The sequence below is a fragment of the Stegodyphus dumicola genome, chromosome 11, assembly GCF_044657685.1.
Source record: "Stegodyphus dumicola isolate Sdum_Otavi_A_Nest chromosome 11, ASM4465768v1".
In the NCBI taxonomy this organism is placed as follows: Eukaryota; Metazoa; Arthropoda; class Arachnida; order Araneae; family Eresidae; genus Stegodyphus; species Stegodyphus dumicola.
This window is the reverse complement of record NC_140778.1, coordinates 111812572-111840124: the sequence shown is the minus strand read 5'-3', so window position 1 is coordinate 111840124 and position 27553 is coordinate 111812572. Positions and strand designations below refer to the sequence as shown.

At 33.6% G+C, this 27553-nt stretch overlaps 1 protein-coding gene across 1 annotated transcript in view; it reads left to right on the top strand.

Moving 5' to 3' along the window:
• The window catches only part of LOC146994249 (charged multivesicular body protein 5-like), a 574371-nt gene extending 549214 nt beyond the window's left edge, over positions 1-25157 (top strand). Inside the window, exon 4 of the transcript XR_015044098.1 lies at positions 25064-25157. The gene's annotated coding sequence lies outside the window, so the exon portion shown is untranslated. The remainder of the gene's footprint in view (positions 1-25063) is intronic.
• The last annotated feature ends 2396 nt before the right edge of the window (positions 25158-27553 follow it).

Sequence of the window (27553 nt, the reverse complement as noted above, 5' to 3'; positions counted from 1 at the left end):
AGGTATTCTGCATCCCTCCCACGCCGTCACATGTCAGTGCGATGATTCCACCACAGACTTAATTAATACAGAAACAATGCCGTCATTATTAGAGGATAATAATGTTCCTAAAATTTCATATGCTGATGCTGTAGCAAAGGTACCAAGAAAAAATAACCCAACTATTTTGCTATACCCAAAGAAAGAGCTAAAATGCCATATTACAGAGAAACTAAATCAGATCCTTCCCCTCAAAGAAATAAATGCCAGTATTGATTATATAGCAAATATTAAGAATGGAGGCATCGCGATCAACAGAACTTCAAAGGAAGAACTCAACAAGATTACTAACGCCATAAACGTTTCCGAAGAAGCAAATAACTTAATAGAAATAAAAACACCAAGGGTTAAAAAACCGAAAATCTCAATCAATAATATCACGAATACATTACCACCAAAATTAGTTCTCGAAGAACTAGTTGACCAACTAAGGATTGATGAAGAGGAGATTTCACCTCTCTTTTACACAAAAGGCAAAAACCCCAACACCATTAAGTGGGTTCTCGAATGCTCCTCTCGTACTCTATCAAAATGTATTGAACGTAGGAAAATTATAATTAATTGGAGCATTCTCCCAATCGCAGAATTCTACGGAGTGAGGAGATGCTACAGATGCCAAGATTTCTCACATTCTGGTAGTGCATGCAAATTTAGGACTTATTGCGCTTTCTGTGGCGGACCTCACTCCATAAGTAATTGCAAAGAAGACGTGCCGGATTGTATCAACTGTAAACTGTTCAACTGCACATATGGAATCTACATCAATACTTCACATGCTGCATTCTCCCCCAAATGCCCATTATATCAGAGTGAAATCTCAAAAATTAAAGCTGCTGCAGTTTACACATCAAAGCAAGAAGAATAGTTAGCTTACTACCTAGTTTCTTTTAAGTTAATTTAAACTTCCCTTTCTGTACATGAATCCATCAAGTACTACCGCCGCCCTTTCAATTCCCCAATCCCAACTGTTTACGACAATTTTACACAATAATTCGCCTCCACAGGACAAGCTTAGAATCCTTCAAATAAACTTAGGCAGAGGAAAAAAGGCGTCAGAACAACTTAGTGAAGTAATTGAAAATAACAATCATGATGTAATTTGCATTACTGAACTGTATTGCGTAAAAGGTGAAGTAAGATGCCTTCCCCTTCACTGGCAAATATTTCAATCTACTGAAAAGGATCCTCTAGTTAACCCACGTGCCAGTATTATAGTCACCAATACCAAATGGTCCCCTACAATTATATTAAGCCATAGAGATGTGATGACGATAAGTATTAACTGTAAATCAGAACAGCTATTAATTGCTTCCATTTACTGCTCACCACGAGAAGATATGGGGCCGAATCTCCACACATTAGAAAATATCTTTAGTAATCTCAGAAGATCACAGCACGTGATTACAGGTGACTTCAATGCTCACCATCAAATGTGGCATTACAATAATAGATAATAGAGGACATACACTAGTTGACTTTATTGCTACACACAATCTGTATATACATAACCTCTCTTCAGACACTCCTACATTTGAAACAACAAATGGTAAAGGATGGCCGGACTTGACACTGTCAACATTGAGTATCTCCAATAAAATACAAGAAGGGAAAGTTCTTGGTGATCCAAGCCACTCAGATCATAACTACATCTCATTTGAATTATCAGAAGAAATCCCCGACCTCAAATTAAGAAGATTTTCAATATCAAAGCAAAAAGCAAGGCAATTTGGAAGAAAAATCTCCACATGTCTTCAGTATGCGGAGAAACTTATAGATAAATGCACATCACCCGATGCAGTCCATGATTTAATGGAAACAATTATCAAAACAATACAGGAGACAGCGACCAACACATTCAAACTCCGTAACAACAACAAGATTACGAAGACTAACTGGTGGACAAAGGAATTAAGACGTGAAAAGCAACATACAAGGGCCCTTCGTAGAAAAATGAAAAGTGCTCCGGAAGGGTTGAAAATGGAAATATGGATAAAATACAAGCAAAAATTGGCAAATTACAAAAAGAAAATAACTGAAGCAAAATTACGCAGCTGGAAGAATTACTGCTGTAGTAATAAAGATACATACGGCCAGCTGTATAAAATGGCTACAAGTAAAGTTTTTAGTCCCGCACATATCGGTCTTTCGAGAGATCAACTCTCACGTAACAGCCAGCTTGGTAATGTCACTGAAAAGATTCTCAACAATATTCTAGATGTTATCTTCCTAAAAGAAAATGCAGAAGATGATGGCCATTCACATTCCGATATTAGATACAATAATACCGCTCCAAATACTACAGACGATGTGGAATTCCACTCACAAGGAATTTCAAAAATTATTAAGTATCTTCCGAATAATAAAGCTCCGGGACCTGACGGATTAGACAACAGGATTATTAAGATAATTCACCACGCAATGCCTTTTCTGTTCCACAAACTACTAAACCTCTGCCTCAAATTTTATGTCTTCCCGAATTGTCTCAAACAGGGACAAACAATACTATTCAAGAAAAATAATAAAGATCTTACGGATCCGGAAGCCTTCAGACCAATCAACCTCTTACCTGCAATAGGTAAACTTCTGGAACGTGCAATCGCAGGCAGATTACGCCACCACTTAGAGAAAAACTGTGCCATAAGCCCCAACCAATACGGCTTCAGACCTCTCAAATCTACATCACATGCGATAGTAGAACTTCAAGAGCAGATCCGTAGGAATAAATCTTCAGCTCTCCATACAGCAGTACTCTGCATGGATCTCAAAAATGCGTTTGACTCCGTGTGGTCGCCTGGTATCCTTGAAGCCTTGCGCAACATTAAATGCCCTCAGAACATATTCAAGCTAATGAATAGTTTCCTAACAAACAGAGCAACGATAATCATCAGCAACAACTGTATAGTAGAAAGAAGAATAACGAGGGGCTGTCCACAGGGTTCTTGTCTAAGTGCAGACATGTGGAACACCACCTTCAATTATATCACCTCCTACAAGTGGCCGGACCATACAAAGCTCATCGCCTTTGCCGACGATGTGGCCTTTGTAACAAATGGGCATTCAAGAGACATACTAGAAAAGAATAGTAACGAGACTCTCTCCATATTCCATTCCCTCTGCGTCAATCAAAAACTAATAATTTCAGAGCCTAAATCACATATTATCTTATTTCCAAACCCGGGCAAATCGCTACAAAGGCTACCTTGCATTAAAATCAATAATAGAAGAATCAAGATCTCAAAAGAAATCAAATTTCTTGGATTGAAAATTGACCAAAAGTTTCTTGGATCCCACACCTCATGGAAATTCGGAAGAAGACCCAAACTATTTCTAGAGCCCTCGCGAGGATTCAAGGCAAAACGTGGGGCCTCAAGTCGAGGATGCAAAACATTCTCTATAATACCGTGATCGAAAAAATAATCCTCTACGGGGCATCAGCATGGACTCACCCTATGACAGTGAAAAAGAAAAGACTCTTAGCTTCGATCCAACGCCCCTTCCTCTTACAAATAGCAAAAGTATACAGAACTACCTCAACGGCAGCTCTCTGTGTATTAACAGGAATCCCACCCCTCCACCTGAAAGCAAAAGAAGATGCAGACCTTGCCATGTTATTCCACCTCAAGAAAAACATAGAGGTAGAAGATCAAAACCTGTGCCCCCTTGATTTTGAACAGCCACGAAATCCTTACCTAAGACACCTTGCAGTACATGCAAAACTCAGAATATCTACAAAAGGAGACACCCTCAGTGTACCTTCATTTCCAGTCGTGTACACAGATGGGTCAAAGTTAAACGAAGAAGTAGGATGCGCGTTCTTTGCACTCCTCTCAGAACAAGAAACAACAGAATGGAAAGGACACCTAAGGAACAACAACAGCGTTTTCCAAGCTGAGCTTTCAGCCATAAAACACGCTATTCTGTGGTCTCATCAAAAGCATCTAACATATGTTACCATCTACAGTGATAGCCAAGCGGCAATTAAAGCTGTCGATGATGCAAAAAACAAATCATCAATAGTGCAAGATATCTACGATTTATTATCACAGCGCAAGAGAACATCTACAAAAATAAAGTGGGTAAAAGCGCATGCTGGACAAGCCCAAAATGAAAGGGCAGAAGCGCTTGCTAAAAATGCAGCTCAAGACCCATCTCTACCTCCAATCAATGTCCCATTCCCTAAATCGTATGTGAAACATATGTTGAAAAAAATTACATTAAAAAAATGGCAAACTGAATGGGAAAATGCAGAAGTAGGTAGAAGGCTTTTCAAATTCTACAAGAAACCCACATATGATACAATCTCTTATAACTTCTTCATCAACATATTCTTATCTGGAATGGTCCTTTCCCCACGTACTACTTTGCACGAAATTTGAGCGATTGAGACAAGTGCGTATGTGGGGAAAAGGAAGACCCAGAACATGTTTTCAAGTGCCAGCTCACAAAAGAGCTACACTGCAAAGGAAGGTCACAAATTACGCCTGAGTACATTAAATGCATGTTAACGATACCTCAATTACAACAAAAGGTTTCCTTGATTATGAAGAAACTTTTTGCATATAAAAGAGAAGACATATGTCAAGATGCTATCACATCTGTATAAATACCTCTTATTCTACAACTTGCAAAAATAATGCAAGATTTCAGAAATATTGCAAGTGTCTGAAACAGGCTAAATATGGTATAAATAGTTTTTATAAAATAGTTACATTAAGAATTTGGACTGTATTAATGTAATAATTAAATCATTAATTAAAAAATAATATAAATAATATACGACTCTATTAGATATATTAGTGTAAATGTAAGTATTATGTGATTTTCTAATGTATATTTTCTGTATTTATGATACATTAATTTACAAAAATAATAATGTAAGACTTCAGTGCTGATGCATTTGTGTGTAACAAGTTAAAAAAAATGAAAGGAAATGTATTAATAAGAGAATTCGCCTTAGTAATTCAACTAAGTATAATAAAATGCACAAAAAAAAAAAAAAAAAAAAAAAAAAAAATCCTTCAATTAGCTTCTTAAAATGATGTTTATTTTAATTCGATGTAACTAGATATACTAATGTAAATATATTGTTTGTATGAAGTACAATGTACAATGAAAGTTTGTATGTATGTTCGAAGTAATTATGTTATTTCAATCTGCCATAATCCAACTTTTGTTAATAGGTTAATTTCTTTGCAATAATTGTATACTATGTCTTTGTAATTGTATATTCAATACGTAAGTCTAATATTAATGTAAAATTACTATGTAAATGTCTTGGTAGGCTAGCATCCGATGCGGGCCAACTAAAAGCCCAGCGGGGTACAGTAGTGCGGCGGAGCAACACCTGTAAAAGTCACTGACGAAGTTCTGGTGCTCCGTCCACTTTTCCCTGTCCCTGTCCCTGATACATCCCCCCCAGCAAGTCTTCAACTGTGACGAGACAGGGCTCTTCTGGAAAAAGATGCCGAATAGAACTTACATAACGGCAGAGGAGAAGACGATGCCAGGTCACAAACCCATGAAGGATAGATTAACTCTAGCAATTTGCGCCAATGCGAGTGGCGACCGTAAAATCAAGCCTCTGCTAGTATACCATTCGGAAAATCCAGAGGCTTTAAGTCATATAATATTTTAAAAGAAAAACTGCCAGTTATGTGGAGGGCAAATCCGAAGGCGTGGGTCACCAGGAAATTCTTTGTGGAGTGGATAAACCTGGTGTTTGGCCCTTCTGTTAAAAAATATCTACAGAAAAACAACCTACCATGCAAGCCATTCTCTTCCTCGACAATGCCCCTTACTCACCCACCAAAGTTGATTTTCCCGAAGAGTTCAAGTTTATAAAAGTTCCTTACCTACCACCGAACACCACTCCTATCCTGCAGCCCATGGATCAGGAGGTGATTTCTAATTTTAAGAAGTTGTACACCAAGCACATTTTTCGGCGCTGCTTTGAGGTGACGGAGAACACAAACCTTACCCTTCGACAGTTCTGGAAAGACCACTTTAACATCGTGATATGCTTAAGAATTATTGTACAGGCCTGGCTGGGTGTTACAACGAGGACCTTAACCTCTGCATGGATGAAGCTGTGGCCTGAGGCTGTAGGTGAAAGGGCCTTCGAAGGATTGGAACCGAAAGTGTCAGTGGTAGAGGAGCTTGTTTCTCTGAGAAAATGAGTCTGGAGGTGGATGAGAGAGATGTGAACGGACTCGTCGAGGAACAGTCTCAGGAGCTGACAACAGAGGAGTTACACGATCTGCATTTGCAGCAGCATACGGTGGTTCAACGAAAAATTAGTTTTGAAGAGGAGCCAGAGATGGAGGAGGTTATCCCTACAAGAGATATAAAACAGATCTTGGGAATGTGGGAGAATGTTGTAGAGTTCGTGGATAAAAATCACCGCGAAAAAGTTGCAACTAGTCGTGCATCGGAGTTGTTCAACGAAACTTGCCTAACTGATTTCCGCAATACCTTGACAGGGAGGAAGATACAAAAATCCTTTGACAGTTTTTGAAACGATCTGCGGATGAAAATGAGTAGATCATGACGAAAAAAGCGAAGACCAGTGACAAAAATTAAGCACTTCCGTAGGCACTTCAATTTTTCCTTTAATTATGTTTTTATAGATTATGTATTATGTTTTTATAGATTATGTATTATGTATGTTTTTATAGATTATGTATTTGTTATTTATAAATAAATGTTTCTTCTTGTTTTCGAATAAGAAAATACTTTTTTCTTATTCAAAAACAATTAACAAAAACAACTGAGGTAGTGTTTTGAAAGCTGGAACGGATTAATGGCATTTCGATTAATTTCAATGGGGAAAATTGCTTTGAGATACGAGCAATTTGACATACGAGCAAGGTTACGAAACGAATTAAACTCGTATGTCGAGGTACCACTGTACTTAATTATATAATTGTTAGCAAGCAGATAGTAATAAATAATTTTAAAAGTCTGCTGCTATCAATATACAAATTATGTTGACTAGTATAATTAATTTAGAATTATGCGCCTACATATAATAACATGATGTATGTTACTACATATACGTATTAATATATACATATATAAGTCTGTGCATATATATGAAATCATAATTCTATTTAAACCAGTTAACAGTTAGAATTACTGAACAACCATGAAAGATTCCCCAAGAATGAAATATGGTGTAACAATGAAAACTTAGTTTAGGAATTCGATTCTATTTTATATTGTTGTAAAAGTCATTGTAAGAGTGAAAATTCTTCATTCTGCCTTAATGCAATTTTTTGCGTTTAATGCGTTGTTTGGAGATTTTATGATCCAGAATTATATTGATGTGATATATTAATACTGCATTTGTAGATAAACGTTTTTGAGAAACGAGTCAAAGCGACTGATTTTTTGTGAAAATTTGGATTTATCCTTATTTTATTGACGTGCACCAGCACTGAATTGAGAATGGCTTGTGCTATGCTTCGATGGATGAGAAAGCGTTTGTAAGTAATGAATATTATGAAAGTTTCAGCATATTTAAATGAATAGTATTAAAAGTATATATTTACTAATGTCATATATTGAAGAAATAAATAAGCCTAAATAGATTGTAATATCAATGAACATTTTTAATGACAGAGATTAACTTAAACATAGTTGCATACAGCAGAGAAAAAGGGCGAAGAAGTAAGAATGGTATACATATACATACATACGTAATAAACAGTTACGTCATCATTCATCACCGCGCGGATAAACGCGAACGGCGCATGCGTCAGGAGAAGCTCTCTTAAGCTAAACGTCGTATTATAATTTATGATACAACAATCCCCCTTTCGACGTTTGGCGGCTGAAAAAAAAAAAAAAATAAACATTAATCATTTATAGTTATTCCAATTAATTTACAGCACTTAGAATGTTTCGAAGCAGTCAATGTTTTTGTCAGTACATCAGCAGGCATTTTCTCTGTTGGCACATATTTAACGTCTATTTCATTTCTTTCATAAATTTCACGAATGAAATGATGTCTAATATCTATGTGTTTAGTGCGTGAGTGATAAACAGCATTTTTCATAAGGTTCTGTGCACCTTGATTATCACAATATATAATGGTTGGATAATCAGCAGTAAAATTTAATTCTTTAAGAAAACGACGTAAATAAACTGCTTCTTTGGCACTTTCTGAAAGACTGATGTACTCTGCTTCAGTACTTGATAATGCAACAGTTTGTTGCTTTCGTGATTCCCATGTTATCGGATTTCCAGCTAGCTTGAATAGGTAACCTGTATACGATTTTCTAGTATTAATGTCAGACGCCCAGTCGGCATCGGTATATCCAATAAGTGCTTTTCCAGTCTTTCGAAATTTTAAACAATAATTTTTAGTTCCTTTTAAGTATCGAAGAACGCGCTTTGCAGCCAACCAGTGTAATTTTCCACGATTGTTATTAAATTGGCTCAGGTGACTGACGGCATATGTAATATCCGGCCTAGTAAACACAGAAAGATACATAAGCGAACAAATTAGACGGCGATAAGGTACATTGTTCATTTCTTCCTTTTCAGTTTCAGAAGGACACATTTCTTTACTTAATTTTACACTAGGATCTAAAGGAGTTGCTACTGGTTTTGCATCTTGCATATTAAACCTTCGTAGAATATTATCAACATATTTCTGCTGAGATAAACTAATAGAATTATTATTTACATCTTGATTAAATTCTATTCCAAGACAATAATGAAGTTTGCCTAAATCTTTAACATGAAATTCTTTAGAAAGATAACCTTTAAGTTCAGTATATAAATCACAGCTATTTGTTGCTATTATTAAGTCATCCACATATAAAATTAGAATTAACTCACCTTGAGATGTTTTCATCCTGTATACACACTTATCTGATTGTAATGGTTGTAATCCAAAGTTTTTGAGTTTTTTGTCTAAGTTTTCATACCACTGTCTTCCACTTTGTTTCAAACCATAAAGAGACTTTTGCAAAGCATAAACATAATCAGGATTATTTTGGTCTTCAAAACCTTTAGCTTGTTCCATGAAAATTTCTTCTTTTAAATCTCCGTTAACATAAGCCATAACAAAATCTAGTTGATATAACATAAGGTCTTGTTCAGCACTGTATGCAATCACAGTTCTTATAGAGCTTGCTCTGGCTACTGGAGCAAATGTTTCATTAAAATTAATTCCAGGTTCCTGTGCAAATCCTCTAGCAACCAATCGAGCTTTTCTCTTTTGAACTGTTCCATCTGCATTATATTTCGTTCTAAGAACCCAGCGACATCCTATTACCTTTTTGTTGTGTGGTCGCTTTACTAATTTCCATGCACCATTTTTAACAAGTGCTTCATACTCACTTTGCATAGCCTTATGCCATTCCTCAGCATAACTTCCATTTAATGCTTCTTCTAATGTCGGATTTGTATCTTCTTCAGCAATTTGTGCTTCTTCCTTTTCTATGTTTATATTGTGGTACTCCTTTTTTGGTCTTCCTGGCTTCCCAGTCTTGACTTTCTTTGGACGACCTGGCCCCCTTTTAATCTGCATTTCAGGTAGTGCTTCGGAATCAGAATCTTCATTATCAGATGATTCAGCAGATGCTTCTGCCATATTTGAGGGGTCTTCCGTTATTTCAGCAGCCGATATTTGATTTACATTCAGAGGTTCTTCCTTCTTTTTATCAGGAATATTTTCGAGAAATAAAACTTCTAAATCTTTATCATAATTAGTACAGTTTTCAAATTCATCAATGAATCTAACATCTCGGCTTATAACGATTTTTCTGGAATTTTTATTCCACAGCCTATATGCTTTCGATTCATTTGAGTATCCTACAAATATATGTTCTTCTGATCGAGGATCGAATTTTCCTTTAGACCTTTTATTAAGTACAAAACATTTTTGTCCGAATACTTTGAAGTGAGACACAGTTGGCTTGATGCCAAAAAATAACTCATAAGGTGTTTTGTTTACTCCCAGGTTTCGATTTGGGCAACGATTACGAATATAAACAGCACAGTTCAAGGCTTCAGCCCAAAAGGATTGGGGAAGATTACTTTGTAGTAACAAACATCTGGCCATTTCAGTTAAAGTGCGGTTCATGCGTTCAGCTCTCGAATTCTATTGAGGAGTCATTGGTGCTGAGAATTCTCGTTTAATCCCGCATTCTTGAATATATTTATTAAATTCTTCTCCGCGATATTCGAGGCCGTTATCAGTCCGAAGGATTTTTATTTTCTTTCCTAGACGATTTTCGACCGCAGCTTTGTATTTAATGAATGCCTTTTTCACTTCATCTTTAGTTTTAAGAAAACTGACTTCGACATAACGCGATTTGTCGTCTATGAAAGTAACAAAATAACGCGAACCAGCATGGGATGAAACTCTCATAGGTCCACACAAATCTGAGTGAATCAAGTTCAGTAATTCATCACTTTGAAATTTTGATTCTTTTTGAAAAGGTTGCACAGTTTGTTTACCTCGGATACAGACTTTGCAGTCTTTTAGAGATTCAGTGTTATTAAAATTTAAATTTCTAACCATGTTATCAGACTTAAGTCTTTTCAAATCAGACTCATTTAAATGACCTAATTTAAGATGCCACTTTACAAAATCACTTACCTGTGCTATTGCAGCTGTTTCTGTGCTTGGATGTATATAATAAAGATCACCATGACGAATAGCCTGCACTAGTATAGATCCATTTGGTTCTATTATTCTAGCATGTCGTTCTGTAAAAATCACTGAACGATTATTTGCAGTAGCTTTAGATGTTGACAGCAAATTACATTTTAATTCCGGAACACATAACACATTTTTGAGCGTAAGTTTAATTGTCTTATTTCCGTTAGGTACTGTTATAAGGACAGTTCCAATTCCTGTAATTTTTGCTGTTTTGTCAACTGCTAACTTTATGGTTGAATTCGTTCGAGGGTGAAATTCTTAAAATAACCTTCTGTCATTGCACATGTGAGATGTACAGCCACTATCTAAGCACCATGAGGAGGTCTTCTGATAAGCATTGTTTACTGCTAAACTAATCTGCTCTTCATAATTAGATGCCATCATAGAACCTTGATTTCCCTTATTTGATTGTCCATATTTTCTATCAGCTATCAGCTTTCTGCATTTAGATGCCTTGTGCCCAATTTTCGAGCAGTAATTACACTTCAAGTTTCGAAAATTTCTTTCAGCTGGAAAATTTTTGTTTGAATTTACCTTCCATTTTTCATTTTTCTTCTGTTCTTGATTTCTTCTTTTATAATCAGTATAGTATGCATTCTGTGAATCTTGAGATGTTTTCCCTTTTCTTGCTTCCCATTCTTCTAACATTTTGATTTTCAAAGATTCGGGACTAGGTAACTGATCTCTTGATTCGATGGCGCATCTAAAATTTTCAAAATTTTCTGGAATACTATAGAGCAGAAGAATCGATAATAAATCATCAGCTATGTCAATTTCCATTTGTTTAAGCTTATCAACTATTTCGAAGAAATTATTCAAATGTTCAGACATCGTTTCGCTTTCCACCATTTTTCTAAATAAAAGCTGTTTTAATAATGTAGCCTTCTTCGCAGGTCCTTTCGATTCATATACTGATTTGAGTTTATTCCACACTGCATTTGATGTCACACAATGCTTTATATGACACAGTTCACTAGGATTAATAGCAAGAATTATATCTGCGCGAGCTTTTTGATCAGCTTGGAGCCATTTCTTTTCGTCTTCGGTTCCTTCAGCAGGTTTTAGCACTTTACCGGTTACATAATCCCAATGGTCGTTTTTAATCAATACTGCTTCTATTTGTAATTTCCAACTGTCAAAATTATCTTTTCCGAGCTTTTCTATAGTAGTCAAATGCGACATAATGTAATACAGTCTCTCACAGCCAAAAAACAAGATTGAGCGCTATAAAAATAGGCTTAACTGAACGCTGATCAGTTCATACCGTTGATTAGACGTAACAGTTCTTGCACTGAATTAGGCTTAAGAGTTCAATGCTCGAAAACTTCAAAATGTTCATTTTAAAATAAGTATTTTGCTAATTAGGCACAGTTGAAACGTTCCTGGGCCCATAACCATTGAAGAAATAAATAAGCCTAAATAGATTGTAATATCAATGAACATTTTTAATGACAGAGATTAACTTAAACATAGTTGCATACAGCAGAGAAAAAGGGCGAAGAAGTAAGAATGGTATACATATACACACATACGTAATAAACAGTTACGTCATCATTCATCACCGCGCGGATAAACGCGAACGGCGCATGCGTCAGGAGAAGCTCTCTTAAGCTAAACGTCGTATTATAATTTATGATACAACATATATTAATAGTTTATGGTAAATTTTTCATTATAAATCTCATGATAGTTTCATTTCTCATTCTATTGCATTTCTATAGCGGTACGTAACTTTTTTGGTTTACATATTGTAGATTGCATCAGTTTTGCCGCGCAATTTTTCCTCGGTATGTTACCTGTAGTGTTATTAGAAATTCAATTATTTTTGTATTTTTTCTGCAATTAGTAGTATCTGTTTAGGACATTTATGTTTTTATTTCAAGATGTATATGAAGTTGGTTATATCAAGTGTTAAATAAAGGCTGTTGTTCGGGCAATAGCGTCAGCTTTATCCGGATAGATAAATGCATTTCTTATTTCTTAAATACTCAAGATATAAAGACACACTCGGATAGTAGATTCACTCACTTTACGTTTTTTATGGGTTATATATATACATTAAAGGCGTGTTCAAAAAAACCGTTGACGGGTAGACTTGGCGTAATTCGGATTCATACCATGATTATCCATTTCTCAAGGCAATAATTTTTGTTATTTTTGCTAAACCGTTTACGAAAATACAATTTTCCGAATGCTGAACTCTTATTCATGAAAGGCAGATTTTAAGATATTTTTTTTGCAGTTTGATGCAAAATTAGTATTTTCAAAACACTGATGTATATGTTCTTATTTTAAAACTCTGCCAGTATATAACATTATATAACATTCTTGTGTTATCAACATTTATAGATGTCGCTTGCTGTACAGCCTGCTGAATACATTTTACTTTCTAGCTATCTACAATTACATCGTGTTGTTTCGGTATGAACAGGGGCGAAGTATTCATCACCTATATACATTTCAAGATAATTAATAAAATTTTTCTGATTTTGATATCTATAATATATAGACAGGATTACTGATAAAAAATTTAAGAAAATAGTAAATGAAGAAGTAAATAGAAACATTTCGTTCAGGTATTGTGAGATGTCAATATCAACTTCATACATTTTACTAGGGGGCTGTTGCCAAAGCAAACTCTTTACTGTATATGTCTACGAGCTCTATGTATACAGTGTGTTGCTCAAAGTAAACTTCCTGCATTGTGAAGAGTACTACGTGTATGTCGTGATGCGTTCATGTGAAGCTTGTTTCCTCGTATTAGCTCTGCCTCTTCGAACCGAAATTGTCCGTAATCTACAGCGTCTTGAGTTGTTTATGCAGGTTCTTGAGCTGTTTTGGTATTTCCTGTCGAATCTGACGATGACGCGGAGAGTCTTGTATCCTTCGTTTACTTGCGACTTTTTATCTTCATCGCGCATATACTTTTGACGTTCCGCTTGCCTAATGGGCCTTCGTTTCACTTCTGCTTACCTTTCCGGAGCACGCAGTGTTTCTTGGTTTTCTGAATGTCTTTTGTGTCTTCTACTAGTTTCTGATACAGTTTGAGCAAGTGAAGTTTCTTGAGTTGCTGCTTGTCTGCTGGAACTCCTATTCGTTTCTTCTTCAGTTTCTTGAATGCGTAACCTTTCTTGTCACTATGCTTGCCTGCTGTGTTTCTAGTTGTATCTTCATTCATTTTTGAAGCATACAAGTTTTCTTGTACTTGCCTGCTGAGTCTCCTAGTGTTTTTTACTTCATTTTTTATGTAGCTCGCTGTAACTTTTGTGCTGTCTTCTTGCGTTCAGATATTTTAGTAAGTTGAAAAAAAAAATTATGTAACTGCAGTAAAGTAACATTGCATCTAAAATACGTTAAATACCTACAGAAGTTTAAACTTCTACTCAGAAAGAAACTATACAATAAAAGAAATGAAATTTTTATAAAAAAAATTAGAATAGCATAAAATGCATAGAAACATTTCATTATGAAGAAAATGTATTCATTCTTTCCAAGCAACCAGCAATTCGTAAATAAATTTTTCTTGCCAAGTCAGGAAACAAAGACCTTTGACACTTCAGGTAATACATTTGAGGTTATGATTTAAATTTATTTTAATATAACAAATTTTCAAAATCTCAATAAAAGAATTAACGTAGCGATAGCATATCGTGTCACGTATCTAAAGGTGAAACATAAAAGTTGCCAAAAGCAACTATTCATTTAAAATACTGACATTAACGAAAGATTTTTCGACATACAGTGACGTTATATGGAATCACGTGCTTTCTTCAACTCAGAATATAACCGTAAATAATAACAATAAGTTTCAAGTTTGGCAACACTATTTATTTCATATTTTTTTAACTTAAAAATTTCTCTTAAACAAACTCTACGATTTGAAAGTGAGAAGGGCCAACATTTTCCCAAATAAAGCATTTTGGTTTCCAGCGCGCTAGACTTCGGCCACTTGGAAAAATGAATGCGAAAAATTAGCGTTTTACGAAATTTTATATAATATCTCGAATGATAGTCGTATGAAGATAAAAATAGTCGAAAGGTTTTACCAAGAAATTTTGAAGTCCGAGGGTACCTCCTTCCAAACTCAAATTCCCCCACCGGTTCCAAAAGATATGATGTTACGAAGAAAAAAAACAAAGAGGCAAAAACCCGCATATATTTATATTGTTGATTCCTGTTTACAATATTCAATTTTTTTAAAAAAACATTAAGCTTCATTTAAATAAAAGGAAATTAAATTCAGACATTTTCCCTAGCTTTCAAGCTTTTAGTGTATTTTTAAATATTCTTTTTGTCACTGTTGCGCAAGTTTTCCGCGGCGTCATTAGGAGCCGTAGGTCGAAAACATTTAAGAATCATTGCTGTAAATAATGATCATATGATAAATTGCAATACATATTCGATTCTTTTGATGAGAATTTGAGTACAATTCATTATACATCAGCTACTATGCCCCTTTATGTAATGACAAAGATTATTTTCAATGATTATCCGATGAGAATGATTCTTTACAATGATTATTCGATGACAATGATTATTTGCAACGAATATTAAAAGCTGATGACTATGATTATTTAAATAGAATATGCGATGACAACGATTATTTCCAAAAACGCTTCGATCACGTCATTATTGTAGTATATCGCTATACTCCTGGGGTTGGGAATTGTACTACGGCCCTGTAATTAAGCGTTTTAAATGACGTCAAAAAAGTCACTGATCCAGATATTTTACTAGTAACTGCTGCGTATTGTGATCGAAACCCTTATTTAAATCTTCTGAATAAAATTTCGGATAATTCTTTCTACGTTAGAGAATAAAGCAATTTGTAACACGAATTTCAACAAAATTACATGCATCGAATAACAGGATTACTTAAACGGAAAGATCAGTACAACAAATTGCTCTTTGCAGCTCCGCTTTTGTCCGACACTTGTTTTTCAGCTATCGTATCTACCCATTTGAAAATACCATGTGAAGAATCCTTTTTCAGTGTGTAAATTAATTACATGTATGTTATGTATATATATGGAGATATTTTTTCGAATTAGGAAAGCACCAACTTCTTTTAATTGAAACAACCGAGACATTATCTTCAGTCCAATTTAATTCATATAATCATTTCTTAATTACAAAAGTTCATATTAATTTTCTTTGCAAGGGAGACTAGGTTTTGCTGGAAACAAATGAAATACCAAACATCATAATTTTATTGAAGTCAACAGCAGAAAACTGTTAAACAATTAATAGATTACTTCAGTGAAATGTAATTGCATTTAAACGTATTAAATTGTTTTCAGCAGATGTAATAATCAGGAAGATCCGAAGAGATATTGTGCGTTTAATATTTCTTTTGTTTTCGCTAATTTTTTATACGTTTCAGTTAACGTGTAAATCTATGTTTTGAACACATGGCCCGTTAAGTGAAGAAGTCTGTGGGAAGGCAATTTTTAATCCTGTGCGGAAATTGTCCAAACGATTGATCATTCATCGGCTCAGCATACGCTGCCATCAGCTTGAGAGCCCAAACATTGCTTAATTGCTCTCGACTGGAAATTTGATCAGCCTGGTCAACGGAAGCCACCGTTTAAAAATTTACATGTTATTAAATACTTGCTTATTAAGTCTTGTAATATGATTAGATACTTATAGTCACAGTTCTATCACTTTCAATAATATATTTCATAAATTGTTGAAGTGCAGACACACACTTCATATTGTAGAAAAATATTTTTCTCCGGAATTTTTGATGCAAATCCTAGTTATTTTTTCTAAGAATGGAAAGTAATGGAGAGTGCCATTTATAAAGGTTAGGTTTTGCTAGATTTGCAGGTTTTTCGCGCTCGCATTTTACGTGCCTTCTTAAGAATCTCTGGAAATAAAATGAAAACTTTCCATGATTTGTTGCCAATCTAATTGGAGAAAAAAAATTATTCTTTATAGGGATACTTGCGGGAAGTAACTGTGGAGCAATCTTTTTGTATCTGCCTCGTCCCATCCTGTTTGTTATTTTATCAAAACGTGTTTGGAAATTTTTTTCCTGATTGCAAGGTTTGATCTGAGATGATAGATGTCAATCAGACCTTCTAATATGGCATCCTGAGCTGCTGGTGCCAGCAGCTTCATTTCCTATTATACCTGTATATCCTAATAATGGAATTTAGGCTAATAAGACGAATATTCATTTCCATATTTATTGTTTTTTAAAGAGTTTGAATAAGTAAAGATATTTTATAACATAGAGCGTTTAGAAATCCTTGACAATCTGTAAAAATGCTCGCAAACTGTAACTTATTACTTTTGACAAAAAACGTATAAGTAATAATTTATTAAATTAATTAATTCAAACATATGAACATACATATTTAATAAAATAAAAATATTTCAGCGCAAATAATTATCGACGTATATTTGAAGAAGAAGAAGGAGAAGCAGAAATATACTACAGCGGACAATTACTAGAAGAATTGGATCCCCAATGTTTAAGACTGCAGTATGTGTCGGAGACGTAAGTCATTTCGGAAAAATAATAAAACAAAACATAGTGTTTCAGGTCCAGTTTAGTTATACATTTAATAATTTTTTGACAAAAACACTGGTCTGGAAAATAATACGTTTTCAGATTTATAATGCGTAATGTTTTTTTTCATTCCTTCATTACAAAAAGAGATTATAAATGTTTAAGTTGGAAAATTACATTGTGAAGAATTCAAATTTATTGTAATACCTTTTGATTACAAGGAAACTTTATTGCATTAACTAATGAAATATATAAACAGAAAGCTAATATACAAAATACACGTGTTTATAAGGCCATTTTGTAAAATTTGTGAATGAGAAGTAAATGTCAAATAGTTGATATAATTAGAGTAACAAAGACAAAAAAGACTTTATGTTTATAAATAATATGCATATATATATATATATATATATGTAAAACAAATTACGTAAACACAGAAATCCATCCCATACTCTACTCGGAACAAATCTAATATAAATTATTCTCTTCACCTCTTTATGTTAGACTATATATTTCTAGATTTACAGAGATTTATGATATTATTTAGCTCGAGTTTTGAGAATGTACTCATCAAACATCATAAAAATTTCGAGATTCTAACTTTTCATTGCAATTATTGTTTTTAATATATAATATTAAATGATTTTGAATTAATAGCAAATTAAAAAATAAAAATTAATTAATTAAAATATATGTTTATGTAGATATATATATCCCCATCACATGATTTTTACATAAAGATGATGACTTAGCTAAGTGGGAATATAAAATTTCCTGAATCAAATATTTCTCTTACTAAACCACAATATTGTAGAACTATGCACATTTTTTCTATCTCTGTCACCGCTGACACGGCGTCGTCCTACTTTATTCCTATTCCAACAATATGAGAAATATAAATATTCTAGAAATAGGTAGGTTTAGAATTTCAAATGAACTGGGGCCGCAAATGTTAATTGAAATAAATCTGAATATTTTATCTTATTCATCTGCCAAATTTGCTCTGTATTATAGATCAACATGTGCGATCAGAATTCCTAACATTAATTCACACACACACACATATACATATATATCTATATATATATATATACGTTTATCGTATATATGTTACGGTGAAACACCGAAATCTGGAGAATGTCGACTTTCACCGGTGAATGTCAACATTCACATAGTCGCTTGTTGTATGTCCGAAATATTTTCCAAATACTCTTATTTCAGACTTTTCCAAATACCGGTAAATGTCGACATTCACCATCTACTAATGGTGAATGTTGAACACATAAGAATATTATATTTTCTTCTCCGTAATTCGGTCGCGAAAAAACGCAGTTGAGACTTAAAATAAGAACTTAAGAATATAAGAACTTGAAACACACTGTACATTCAAAATGAGAAAGGAAAATAATAGAAGTTAAAAACTTACTAAATTACATGATTCAAATCTTATTTATTGCAGCAACATAAACTATTAGGACACTTTCAATTGCCCAAGAGGCCCTTGCTTTTACAACTGCATTTATTTGTGGAACACTTTCTTTTGCAATGAGAGCGTGTACATATACTCCTCTCTTTTTGACCTACACCAGAGCATATCTGTGATTGTCGACATATACCGGTGAGGGTACGAATGTACAAGAATATAATGCAATATTCGATCTTTCATCGACGTATTTGGTGAATGTTGACATTCTCCGGTGAAAGTCGACATTCTCCAATTTCGGTCTTTCACGGTAACATATATATATATACGATTATATATATATATATAATCGTTTATTGCAATGCATGGTCGGAAACGCTTTCCTGGTGCCATAGTGACGAGAGACAACACAAGAAAAATAGGGTACGAACAGTGTAAAGGTATTTGTTTATTATTCTTAGCTCAGCGGAAACTAAGAAATAAGAACAAAAACAGGGGATCGTCATCAAAGAAAGTATTCGAAAGTTCCTTCGGAAAGTATCCTAAACATGAGTTTGGCAGGGGTAGTCCAGTGCATTGTTCAGGAAGATCACGAGACCTCACTTTCATTACACTTCCTCTCGGGGTACGTCAACTCATTAGGGCACGAAACCCCTGTTAGAAGTCACACAGGAACTTGTGGCACATATCGTGGCAGCTGCTGGGAAAGTCCTGGGGATGCACGGTATTTTCCAGAGCATCTCATGTTCGATGTGCGAGAGATGTGATACCTGCATCAGGGTGCAGGTCGTAATTTCGAACACGTTCTTTGAGGTCCATAAGTGTCTAATTTTGTTCCTATTTTTTAATTTCTCTTGTGCTAAGCATAACTTGTCTCCGTTCTTTCTTGTGTTTTGTGTTGTTTGTACCGGCCAGGAAAGTGTTTCCGGCCATGTTTTGCCATTTCATTTTTCGTCGTCGTCGTCTCTCTCATATATGTGCATAATTACTTATGACTCAAGTGTTGCTACTATATCATGAAATTTACAAACATAGTGTTTAAAATGCTACATATTCCAATCCGAAAATATCTTTTTTTTTTCTCTTGCCCTTCAAATAAGAAATGTGTGTCCTTCATTGTAAAATCTCCTGGAACTTTAATTCTTCTTTTTTCGAGGACTATGGAGAAAATATTTCAGTATAGGCAGCTGTCAATATTCAAACATTACATTTTAAAAGCCATTAAAGTGTAGCCGAAACGCTCAGAAAGGCTTAATTCGCTTAGGATTTAGGAAATACATTTTGTAAGACTTCGCAAATTTTCCTTCAATAAATTTAATGGAACAGGCAAAAGAAATTACAGGGAACAATAAATATAGGAGAAAACAGATATTTCTTTTCCTAATTTGTTTTGCTTTGTTTGATTTCTTTCTTTCTTCCTGTACAAATAATAAAACTTTAAGAATGCAACTGAAGAATGAGAATAAATTTTTCAATTGAAAACAAATGGTGGCAAAAATCCTAGTGCTGCTCTGCTGGAAGACGAAATAGACCAGCAATATGTTCCGAATTAGCAATAATAAGAGAAAAATTGAAACCTGTGCAGCCAGCGATGCAAAGAGATTGATCTGCGAGAAAGATGACTTAAATGAGGAGACTCGGAGATAATTTAATGATGTGTAAGGTTACCTCTACTGGGATAATAATAAGAAAATGTTAAAATACAAAATACGTAAGTAAATTATACAAAAATTGAAGAAATTTAAAATATCCGGCATGCGTAAGAAATAGTAATTGATAAAAAAAAATAAATGAATCCAAAGTTCTGAAACTTATACTCGTTTAAATACAGGTTTTGCTGATTTAGAAAGAACGTTACGTTTATATCTTCTAAAATGCTTTTTCCATCCTTTGTTTGTAGTTGTTTCATTTTTCATTTCAGTTTCATTTTTCCTCCTATTTTGCAATTTTCGCCATTATTTCCCTCTGTTTTATGCCACCTGTTTATTATTACTATTATTATTATTTCAACTTATGTAAAAACTAAGTAAGAAAAAGTAAAGGCACTGAAACTTATTATTGCGCTCTACGTGCAAATTATTGCGCTCTACGTGAGATTTATGGAGGTCGCTTGTTGCATACAAATCACGGCAAATGCTTTAACTTTTCTGCTTGGCTTTAGGTCAGAACAACGAAAACAACAAATTCACCCTTTGTAGAAAACCATTCTGTCAGGCAATAAATCTACGGGGAGATTTTCCCCTATGAAAATGAGCCAAAAGTGTTATATAGTATCTAAATATGGAAGTGTTGTACATGTTAAACGTGATCGTCGTTGCATTACTTTCATTTTTTTACTACTGAAATAAAGATATACTGATTATTTTGTAGATTGGAAAACCCTCCTTGTGATCATGAAAAGGAGCAGAAACTGGAAAACGAGAAAGAACTAGAAAAGAAGCGAGAATCGGAAAAGATGCAAGAAATGGAAAAGAATCAAGAACTGAATAAAAAGGAAGAACAGGAAAAGAAGGAGAAACTGGAAAAAAAGCAAGAACTGAAAAACAAGAGAAAACTGGAAATGACACAAAAACTAGAAAAGAAGCAAGAACTGAAAAAGCTGGAAAAGATACAAAAACTAGAAAAGAAGCAAGAACCGGAAAAGATACAAGAATTTGAAAAGAAGAAAGAACTGAAAAAGAAGCAAGAGCAGGAAAAGAAGCAAAAACTGGGAAAAAAGCAAGAACTGGAAAAGAAGCAAGAACTGAAAATGAAACACGAGCAGAAAAAGAAGCAAAAACTGGAAAAGAAGGAAGAACTGAAAAACAAACAAAAACTGGAAAAGCAACAGAAACTGGAAAAGAAGCAAACACTGGAATGGATTCAAAAACTAGAAAATAAAGAACTGAAAAAGAAGATAAAACGAGAAGAGATACAAAAACTAGAAAAGAAAGAAGAACTGAAAAGGCAGAAGAAACTGGAAAAAGTGCAAAAACTAAAAAACAAAGAAGAACTGAAAAAGAAGAAGAAACTGGAAAAAATGCAAAAAACAACAAACAAAGAACTGAAAAAGAAGAAGAAACTGGAAAAAATGCAAAAACTGGAAAAGAAGCAAGAGCCGGAAAAGATGCCAGAACTGGAAAATATAGATGAGTCAGAAAAGATGCAATACCTGGAAAAGAAGCAAAAAACAGAAAAGAATCCTAATCTGAAAAACAAGCTGGAACCGGAAAAGAACTGTCAAACCCGAAAAGGAAACTGGATGAACTGCGAAAAGAGCCAGAACTCGATGACGACTGTAGAACGATTGATTTAATGACCAAACGAAGCACGACCCGGAAGAGAAAAATAGAACAATTAAATCATATACCTGCTTCATTTTACCAAAATTTATTATCAACATCCTTTTTATTATCAAGAACATTATAGTATTCTTAGTATATGGACAGCATTTGATAATATTTTGCTCGGTAAGTGTAACTACTGCTATATTATTAGCTAGTAATTAGTCATGCTAACTTTAAGATATCAGCATTATTTTAGCAGCAACTAAGTACACTCTTTCGTAGTTCAGATCTATGTTTTCAGTGCCTTTCATGGCTGCCAGGTCTTTCGGTTTAACCTGGGAAGTCCCAGTTTATTGACTTTTTTAACAAATAGCTTTACACATGACAGTATTTTTCAACAATAAATTTAGGTTGTGCTACTGGCTTTAAATTATGCAAATAAATATTGCAGGGCTTATACTCGTATTTCATAATTGAACTCATGAAATTAATTTATAAAATATTTCATTCATACACCTACTAGTGATATTCTAAATAATCATTCTTTTTAAAATTTGTTTGACACTGAGCTGTCTTATCCAACTGCAGATATTTATAGAACTTTATATCAAGATTCAAATAAATAGAATGTTTATCCGCTTTTAATTATGTGTTAATCAGCTTGAGTTGCATTACTAAGATTGTAATTCTTAAGAAATTAAAAGCTGTTGTAGTATGTACATTAGTTTTTAATTTGCTTTCACCTTGTTTAAATGTAATTTGACATACCACAGTTTCCGTCTCTACTCATTATTTTTCCAGAGTAAAAATTCAAGATTACAAATTGAAATGAGCGAAAGAAATAACTTTTAAAATATGTGTATACATTAAATCAGAATCATAATATAATTAGATAAATAAACTGCATAATATGTTATAAAGCGAATTTACATCAGTTTCGATTTCTTTCAAAATAGAGATTACTTCACACCTCACGAATCTCATAGAAACTCTCGGTTTGTGATTCGTGAGCTTTAGTTTTTATATTTGGAATTTGAAAGCAATATGATTCACTGTTACGATACAAATTCTTGCTCACAAATTGGTTATCTAACTAGAAAATGGTATAATTAAAATTAAAAAAAAAATTAATAGATGGAAATGTTGGTTTTCTTTGCGTTTATCTGAATGGTATCGTATATATAAACTTGTTGGAGACGTTTTTTTCCCACACATCAAATAGAGACATAGAGACACATAGTCACATAATATAAATAATCTGACTACATTACTACAGTGTAAGATGAAATTCCACCACATTTCTTTATTACTTAAGACTGCGAAAGATTTGTTAAAGCATTACAGGATCATACTCTGGATCTCGTCGTTCTGTTTTATTTTCTGCCCTCGAAAACACTTTATCTTAGTACATTAGATTACTTTACTTTTGAAGGAATGGATTATTTGAAAACATTGTAACTGTAAGAATTATTCTCTGACGTTATTACTCAAAAAGCGGTTGAGAGCCTAATCTTTTGCTATGCGCTTTAAGATGTATAAAACCCATTTTGAAATGTAAGGCCTACAAACCGAAACGTAATTTTATCTTATTTTTGCACTAGTCATTAGAGTTATACACATTCCCGTCAATAGATACTGAATGGCTAAATATTCTGGTTACCCAAATCAGTTCTTTTTTTCCTATCTTCTTTTTCTTAATTTTAAATAATCCAGAAAGTAAAGCTATAGAAAATTTCACTTCATCATTAGAAATCTGATTTAGAATTTTGTTTTCCGAGATAAAAATTTGAATTCATTATCTCTTTTCTCAACACAAAGATCGAAAAATATAACATCGAAATTTTGAAAACATTTGTAAACTAATAGAAGGCAAAAGACAGAATATAATGGTTCAGCAAGCATATAAATATCCATATCACTAAAGTTTCAACTCTGTTTGTTACCGTATATTCAGGCGTATAAGACGCACTTTTAAAACAAATGGAAATTTATGGGTGCGCGCTGTACGCCAGCTATAAAAATGTTATGTTTGGAAATATGGAAAAAGTGAGCATACGAAAATTAGATTTCTGCGTGTAATTAAATTCTTTTTATTTAAAAGAAATAACACAGTTTATGTACTTAAAAAGTTTCGTTATAAAAATTCTGTTTCATATTCACTTTCACATCTTATCCATACTTCCATCGATCCAAATTCCTCATATTTTCGGCTTAAGTTATACCTTCAAGCACATCATCGAATTCTGTTTCATTTTCGCCATCACTTTTTTTCTGATCCGCAGATAAATAATCATCTTCCGTTTCATCTAGACCGTCAGATATACCACATATATTAAATGGGTTTAATTTTATTCCGTGCTTTTATTATTTACTGACACGCTATTTATGGACTGGCATGACGTATTTGGTCTCCATTTGTAATTGTTTTTTTCACCTTCACGTTTGTTCGAGTATTCCACTAACGTTTAAAATATTCTATCGATGATTTATTGACATATATGTCTAATATCTGAACTAATAGCAATAATCCGCCTGGATAAACTGTCATATCTGTATAACACTCTTTCAACAACATATTTGTGTTTTCCGTTAGATGGAGGCTGAACATGTCCCAAAGTATTGGACTTTCTTGATTATCTGAGACAAAAGGAAGCTTTTGCCAAATATTTCTTATTAACAGTTTCACAACATTTTTCTCCGCCGATCATTTCTCGTGAATACGGATGAAAACACTTTCGGGAAACTGCACTTCAGCAAAGTCTTTCTGTTAAAGATATCGATGAGCTTTTAATTTCGTACGTTCGGCTAAGCAGGAGATTAGTACGATGACGTGAGATTTCTCGTTGGCCTATTGATTTTATGTTAACCGTTATTTGTCTTTCATATCATTGTTTCTTTATCTCCTACTATATCAAAACTACAGGAATGACATCCATATTTGCAACACGTGATAGTAAATAAATGTTTACATATTTTAAAAAACCCAGCAAAGTTTTATCTCTATATTTTCGAAGCCTTTGAAAAAATTTTATCTCTTTTTCTCGGAGAACTGAATTATTCCGTGAAGTAAATCGAATACACAAACTCAGTTTGCTTTAGAGTTTTCACTTCCATTTGCACTTATTTTTTCTATTTTTGAGGCAAAGAAACGTACGCTGTTTCTTGTTACAATTAATCCATTCTAGTGATGATGGGGATTTTCTACAATGCAGTTTCCAACACTTGCGCCGACGGTAAGCTATTTCATTACTTCTTTATGCAATACACATTTATTCTTTGGCGCAATAATCATTGTAAAATTTCATGCTTATTCCACTCGTGTACGAAACATTCCCGAACACCAAACTGCATGATTTCCATTTTCTTTCGCAAACTGAATGACTTGGCATTTGAAACTTGCATTGTGTTTGTTTCCTTAGGCGAAAGCCATAACTACTGCTGAAGAAAGCACTGGATGAACTGCACTTCACTAAAATCAAATGTGATATCGTTAAGTCTTTGATGTTCATATCAGAACCACGGCTTCAAATGACTACAGAAAGAAGAAACATGACTCCTAATTCCGCAAATTCACTTTGGTCGAAAGTGCACTCTTATCCAAATTAATTTCATTATTTCTCGAAATCCTAGAATAACATTCTCTTCCACATCCAGAATGAATACAAATCACCTCCTACCTTGCAGAAATATTTTCCCCGATAATCATTTCTCCTGCGCACCACCTTATCGCTTGCCAACCTGCAATGTTTCCGCAACTGACATATTTGCTCGTGTTTCCTAAGGCATGAAATAAACAAGAAGATCTGTTACGGGATATGATGTTTTTGGTATTGCCAAACCACCATGTGTATTTTATTGCTTTCTTTATTTACTAAAGACCTGATGCATTGTAATTAAGCGATATAAGAACTTGATTTATATGCGATCACGTTTTCTTATACAAAATGTTCCAACATTGTGCTTATGCGTTGTAATTTCATTTATTCAAAACTCAGTCTAGTTATATTTATAAAATTTTCAATAGCAAACGAATGTTTTAAGAAAACAGTTTAAACGTTTTGGGTCAAGATACTTTTAAAAAAAGTCTAATCCAAGAATTATTTATATGAGAAATTTTATGTGAAAACAAATGGCGCACATTTTTACGTTTGAAATTTACTGGCATATTCCATGCCAAATTTAATAGGAGATTTCAGGATTTTACCAGCTAAAGGAAGTCAAGAATTTCTAGAATAATTTACAAAGTCAAGGAAAAGTTCTGTCTGTTGTTAATTGGTATTTTCATTTCCAAAATAGAACGTTAAAAATTAAATTTTGAGAGAAGTCTTTTTATTTTTTTATATATATTTTTTTGGCACGCTGCATAATGAGTTCATTTCAAAAAAGCTGAAAATAAAAGTATCAGTTTTCTACATTTTAAATCATAATAAATAATTTACTACTTTGAAATTTAACCAGAAACAAGATTTTACTCCCACAAAATCCATCTCATCCATTTACGCCATTGAGCACTTTTCTACTGAATATTCATTTCGTCAAATAGTCTCTCTGTCCACAAAATATTCTCTTGCTCTTTATTTGGGCAACCGTGGATATACTTCAATTAATAAACTGTTTTAAATGATGCAAAGTTTTGTCTTTTCGATATTAAACGGTTAATACGTCACAAAGTACGAAATCTGACTAATTATTCTTTCCTCCAATATCTAGACTTCTGTTTCGAAAACTTTCGTTTTGGTTATAAGAAATAAATCACAAAACAATTGACTGATGTCCATCGAAATCAGACGGAGATACTTATGTTCAAAATTATTTCATAACGAGTGCAAACTTTTTCCTCATAAAATTATTAGTGTCGGAGAAACATATGAAGAGCTAGGCTTCGTAATTTTTACAAAAGAAATGACTTTAAATTTAAAAGTACCAAAGCGCAAACATTTACGTTTTCCAAAACACTTTTGTACTTGGAAGTCAATGCCTACCACAAACGACCAAGATCCGGTCTGAACTTTTGCAGACAGTGCACAGTCATCCGTTTCGAGTACCTTCATTTTGGTTATTTGCGTATGCCATATAACCTTCTCAAATATTCTCATGTTTGTGACTCAGAATTGAATTATCATTTTAATTGATATTTTTATGTGATGTGTAACAATAATTTTGTTTATTTTTCAGGATGAAGATTCAGGACCCCTTTGCGCATACCGACTGTAATTTGAATAGCCAGTTTACAATAACAAGCTTAATAGTAACCGACCGTCATAGGAAGACGCCCGAGGCTTAAAGGAACGCGAATCTCTATCAAAGTTGCAACTTGTGTAAATGCAATTTTGACTTTAAAATTCTTTTATTTTCCCTTTCTCGTGTCACAAATGTTTTTCTCTTCAATATTTAGTTTAATAACGTGAAACTTTAATTTAAATTTTTCTTTTCGCTGTTTTTACTTTAAAAAGATTTTAAGTTCTTTCATTTTACAAAAGTAATACTGATTTTAAAAACTATAAATATTTCCTTTTGGCTTTTTATTTTAAAAAATTGTTTTTAAATGCTCACTTTATTTATTTTACAGAAATATTATATACTCTTATAAGCTAAATATATTTCTTTTTTGTATTTCCATAAATGACATT